This window comes from Stenella coeruleoalba, assembly GCF_951394435.1.
Source record: "Stenella coeruleoalba genome assembly, chromosome: 6".
Taxonomy (NCBI): Eukaryota; Metazoa; Chordata; class Mammalia; order Artiodactyla; family Delphinidae; genus Stenella; species Stenella coeruleoalba.
In genome coordinates, this window is record NC_137151.1 from 113128290 (window position 1) to 113134611 (window position 6322).

Below are 6322 nucleotides of genomic sequence, written 5' to 3' on the forward strand. Positions count from 1 at the left end.
CCAGAAGCGGCTTGAAGAGAGAATGAGACGCTCTTTGGGTAGGAAATTTAGCAGCTGTCTATCTGTATAGAATAGTCACTGCAGGGCTTATTGTAGATGCAGAAAAGTGACTGGAAAAGGGAACAGTCATTTGGATTAATGTATTCATTAATTCAATAAACATTCGCTTTTGAGTCTTGTGTACAAGATCATTTTGTTCTAGTGCTCTGAATGATTCAGAGAAAAACAAGACACATTTTTAGGGTTGGAAATATTAAGTATCTAACAATGATGACTAGATAGTACCTTCAAAGTGCTTGGAAACATCTTTTTTTGAATTAAAAAAGAAATTTTTAAAATTTTGTTATGCCAAGGGGCTTATTATTGGACCAGTTCAATAGAATTTAAGTCTTTCATGGAAAGAAACCAATTCCTTTGCTTTTTATTTTCATTTTTATGGAAACTTCCAGCCCAGTCCTCCTGGTTAGATTTCATTTTGTCAGGTTCATACTCTGTCTTATTTACTGAATCTTCCCCAGCTCCATGGTGACAGACAACACAGACAAGGAAATATTTTGGGCCAAAGTTTGGGAACACTTGCCTCATATAAATTCACTCTAAGCACAGTTTTTCTAGATTTTAAAGTGCATGTTTTCATTGAAAGAAATGTAACCCTCATGCTTTTAGCCCCTTACACTGTTAATTAAAATGTCATTTGAGAAGAACAATTTGGCTTCTAAAGAATACTTTCAGTTTTTTAAGTAAGTCTGATTTTTAAAAATGGAAAGTTATGATAGGCTATGGGCATGAAATCTGAAAACAAAGATTGTTAGGGAAATTTCAACTGCTGTCATTTAAAATATTTATTTCTTTTTCTTTTTTCTTTCTTTCTTTTTTTTTTTTTTTTTTTTGCGGTACACGGGCCTCTCACTGTTGTGGCCTCTCCCGTTGCAGAGCACAGGCTCCGGACGCGCAGGCTCAGTGGCCATGGCTCACGGGCCCAGCCGCTCCGCAGCATGTGGGATCTTCCTGGACTGGGGCACGAACCCGTGTCCCCTGCATCGGCAGGTGGACTGTCAACCACTGCGCCACCAGGGAAGCCCTTTTCTTTATTTTTAATTAAAAATTTTTCTTGCTAGTCCATTTATTTTCCCAGTTTTATTGAAATATAATTGACATATAACACGGTATAAGTTTAAGATGTACAACCTAATGATTTGATATATATATCAAATCAAGCAGACATATGTGTATATATACATATATAATGATTGTGTGTGTGTATATATATATATATATATATATATATATATATATATATATATATATATATCAGCAGTCCCCAAACTTTTTGGCTCCAGGGACTTGTTTTGTGGGAGACAATTTTTCCATGGGCAGGGTGGGGAGGAGGGGGGGCGATGGTTCAAGAGGTAATGTGAGAAATGGGGGTGATGGTTCAGGCTGTAATGCGAGCAATGGGGAGAGATGGAGAGCAATGGGGAGCGATGGGGAGCGATGGGGAGCGATGGGGAGCAATGGGGAGTGGCAGGTGAAGCTTTGCTCTCTTGCCCACTGCTCACCTCCTGCTGTGTGGCCTGGTTCCTAACAGGCTGTGGACCAGTAATGGCCCATGGCCCGGGGGTTGAGGACCCCTGATATATGAATACCACAATTAAGTTTAGTTAAAATTCATCACCTTTCTTTTTCATTTAGTCACAGTTGGAGGAGACATAAGGATCAGTCTCAAAATGTAAAATCAAGTTCCATATAGTTTTCGTGATAAGCATAAAATACATACTCTCTCCCCAAAGTTCATAGCAGCGTTATTTACAGTTGCCAAGATATGGAAGCAAACTAAGTGTCCATTAACAGATGAATGGATAAAGAGGATGTAGTGTATATATATTTACAATGGAATACTACTCAGCCGTAAAAAAGAACAGAGCAACATGGATGGACTGGGAGTGCATTATGCTAAGTGAAATAAGTCAGACAGAGAAAGACAAATACTGTATGATATCACCTATATGTGAAATCTAAAATAAACAACAATCTAGCAAATATAACAAAAAAGAGGCAGACTCCAGATACAGTAGTTACCAGTGGGTGGGAGGGAGGGACAACATAGGGGTGGGGAAGTGGGAGGTACAGATTATTGGGTGTAAGATAGGCTCAAGGATGTATTGTACAATATGGGGAATATAGCCAATATTTTGTAATAACTGTAAATGGAAAGTAACCTTTAAAAATTGTATAAAAAATAAAAAAAGAATCTAAAAATATATGCTTTCTAATTATGTTAAATGAATTAATACATACACATATAGTTCTCAGAATAGTGCCTCAAATAAGGTAAACATTCAAATGTTTGTTACTATTACTATTACATTTAAATTGATATTAATATAATAAATACTTACTAATGTATTTTAATTTCCCTAAATTACAATATTCCTATAATATACCGGGAACAATGCTGGCTTATTACAACTCACTTTATTAGTGTTCTCTTTGTCTAAAGAACATGAAACCTTAAGATGCTCAATTTGTAGTGCCTAGGACTGGAATATCTGAATTCCACTGCCACCATTTCATTACCATATGGGTATGGAGAAAGAATGTATTTGGAGTACAAGTTTGTTCAGATTCTCAACCCAAGTTCACCCAATAATCACTCTTTGAGCACCCTCTATGTGCTAGAATTTGGGTGTAAAGGCTCATAGTCCTATACTGAGGTAGTTTACAATAAAAGTGGAGGAGACAGATGTACAAGCAAATTGAATGTGATGGGGCAAGTACTAGAAAACAGTATTAGTCTGCTGTGGGAGCCAGAGTAGAGAGCAGCCTGGAGGGGTGGAGAAAGAGTCTTTAGAGGAGATGGCATTTGATCAAGGTTTTAAAGGATGAATAGGAGTTGCCTCAATTTCTTTATCTGTAAACAGAGGCAGTTGGACAGGATTCATTTATGAGCCAAACTTCCATGATTCAAACGCTATGGATCCCACGTGGTCAACCGTGAGGGACATTGGCATTGGGCCTTTGCGTTATGATTTTTGCCAAAGACCTTATCTGCATAATTCTACGGCTTCTCAATCCACAGCAGAAACATCAGTTGACTGCCCAGCTGTTCTGCTATCCTGCCAAATAGCTGAGATTTGAGATTTCAGGACAAAGAATTCACACAACTGGCTGAATGTTTCACTTTTCATCAGTATATTTTGGCAACAGGTAGACAACAACCATGGACGGATTTCAGGAATTTGAGTGATTTGGATTCAGTACAGAGAAAATAGCTTAGACTCTGATTTGAAGTGAAGCTCAATTATCCTAAGCCAAAAAATAGCCTTTCTTCTTCCAAGTGGTCTAAGATGTTCATTAGCTCTGGCTTTGGTCCTGGGGTATTTTTGTAACGAAGTCGGCTGAAAGTTTGTATGACAGATGGAGTTACCATCCTTCATGGGGCTGTAGAGGAGAGCGGAGCTGAGCTGGAGACTGGAAGATATAAAAAATTCAACGAAGGGAAACAACCAAAATGTCACTTGAGTGATTATATAATTGGGTCCAGTTCTGCCTCAACAATTCCTTGGTAATTATGGTGGCATTTAAAAAAAATCTAACCTTATTGAAGTAAAATGTGTACATTTGGTAAGTTCTTTGCGTTTTGACCAATTTATGAATCCAAGAAACCATCCCATAATTAAGATATAGAATACCGTCATCAGCCCCAAACACTGTACCCCTTCACAGTCCTTCCTCATCCCACACTCCAACCTTAGACTACGACTAATCTGCTTTCAATCACTGCAAATTAGATTTCCCTTTTCTAGAATTACATATAAGGGGAATCACACAGTATACGCTTTTGTGTCCACCTTCTGTCAATCAGAATGTTGAAATTCATCCATATTGTTGTGTGTATCCATAGTTTTTTCCTTTTAATTGCTGATTAGTATTTCATGGTATGGTATACCACTTTTGTTTACCCATTCACCTGTTCATGGACATTTGGGCTGTTTCTAATTTGGGGTGCTTATTGCTAAAGCCGCCATGAACATTCATTTACAAGTCTTGGTGTAGACATGTATTTTCATTTCTCTTTGGTAAATACTTAGGAGTGAAATTGCTGGCTCATATGTGATAATGATCTAACTATAAAAAAACCACCAAACTGTTTTCTAAAACGGCCGTACCATTTTACATTTCCACCAGCAATGTTTTAAGAGTTCTAGTTGTTCCACTTCCTTGTTAACCTAGTCTTTTATTTGTTTATTTATTTACTTTTCTCTCCACCGTACTGTTCTTTTTAATTGATGTATCTTTGACATACCACAAAATGCACAGATCTTCACCTTTCACTTCAAGAATTTTGACAGTTGCAAACAACCAAATGAAAATCCAGAATATTTCCATCACCCCAGAAAGTTTCCTCATGCTCTTTTCTGCCAATATCCCACACACACTTTCAGAATCAATCACCATTCTGATGTCTATCACTGAGGTCAGTTTTGCTTGTTCTAGAAATTCATATAAATGAAACATACCATCTGAACTTTGTTGTCTCTGGTTTTTTCCACACAGCATGATATTTTTGAGATTCAACCCCATAGCTGTGTGTATCAGTAGTTCATTTTATTGGTAAGTAGTATTCCAAAATTGTGTAACAAAATTGTTTAATTCATTCCCCTGTGGATGGATTTGGGATGTTTCCAGAGTTTGGTAATTTGAATAGAGCTGTAACGCACATTCATGTACAATACAAGTCTTTTTTAGGTTTCTTGGGAACATAGTCTTTTAAATTTTAGCGTTTCAAGTAGGTGTGTAGTGGTTTTACACTGTTGCTTTAATACGTATTTCTCTGGTGACGAATGATTTTGAGCAACTTTTCATGTGTTTAGTGGTCATTCATATATTCTTACTTGTGGAGTTTTTGTTCACATCTTTTCTGCAGTGGTTTTGAAGCTTTTACATGGCAACCATGTGGTTTGGTGAATTGGCTTTGGGCTACCATGGTACGTGGAGTAGGTTTTGCTTAAGGTTATTCTGAAAACACGTTTTCACGGTTAAAAGCAAAATTTGAAAACCATTGGTTTAAAGCACAATTGGGGAGGAGGTAAATTTGGCTTTTGGTGTTTCCATTCCTTTTTTCCTCAAGGGCCTGCACTTAATAAGTAGCAAAGCGCTGTGCTGGGCACTGCGGAGAGCACAAGACCTAGAGATAAGGTTTCTGAATTGTATGGAGGAAGCCTTGTATGGAGGGAAACATGCCCAGGCTCTGGAGTTAGTTTATATCCAGATTCTGCCATTTGTTAGCTCTATAAACGTATACATTTATTATTAATAATATCTAAGTAGTAGGTTATTCTGAGGATAAAATGAAAGAATAAATGTAAAGTTTCTAGAAGCATGGCCAGCACACAGTAGCTCTGCATCAAATGCTGGTTTCCTTCTCTTTCTCCCTACTTCTACACTCGCTTTATTTCTCTCCCTTTACTTTAGGATCTCAGGATTCCTTACTATGGCACTCCATCTTTCCCCTGGTGCCCTTTGCAGGCTCTAGAGATGGATTAATTCTTCCTCCATTCCAACATTTACCTGTTTGTATTCTCCTCTCCTGATGAATGTGTGAGTAGTTAATCTGATAAAACATAATTTATCTTAAGGTGGTAATGGTTGATAACATCTCAAAGTTTTAATAAGTGTCTAATCAAAGGACTAAGATCAAAGAAGAACGACTCACAGGAGAGTGTGAGGCCTGTGGAAGGCTGATTAGGGTAGGTAGTGTTTTTGGTATGGTTGACCTTCCCCAGAACCCCATAAATCACATTACGTAAGTGGTTTTCTCCAAGGAGTTTACTTAAACTTGGACATTTTCAATTAGTTGGCTCTTTTCAAGTTTTTCCACACCATTTATATGAGACGGTGGGAACACCATCTTCTAGCAAGAGCCATATGAATGACTTTACAAGCCAAGTAATGGTACTCTAACAAAGGTCCTGTTTTTCTCCAAATTTATAGCTTTACCGTGTTCCATTACTTGTTGATTGCTTGTGGTTTAGTGGCATCTAAATCTTTTGTAAAGATTTTAAGACTTCTGATAAAACTGCAATATCTGTAGTTGCAGCAAAATCCTGACTGAGTAGGCAGGCCTAACGCCGGTCTTCTGGGTTGTACTTTGGAAACTCATCTAGCATCTAGGTCAAAAAATCTGCAAGTGGTTTGGATGATAATCAGCTCTACCTCAAGGATGTTGTGAAATCACAGAATAATAGAAGATTACGGCTGGAAGGGCCTTAGGAAACAGCCTAACCCCATGTCCAGTTTTTAGATGAGGACATATATTATT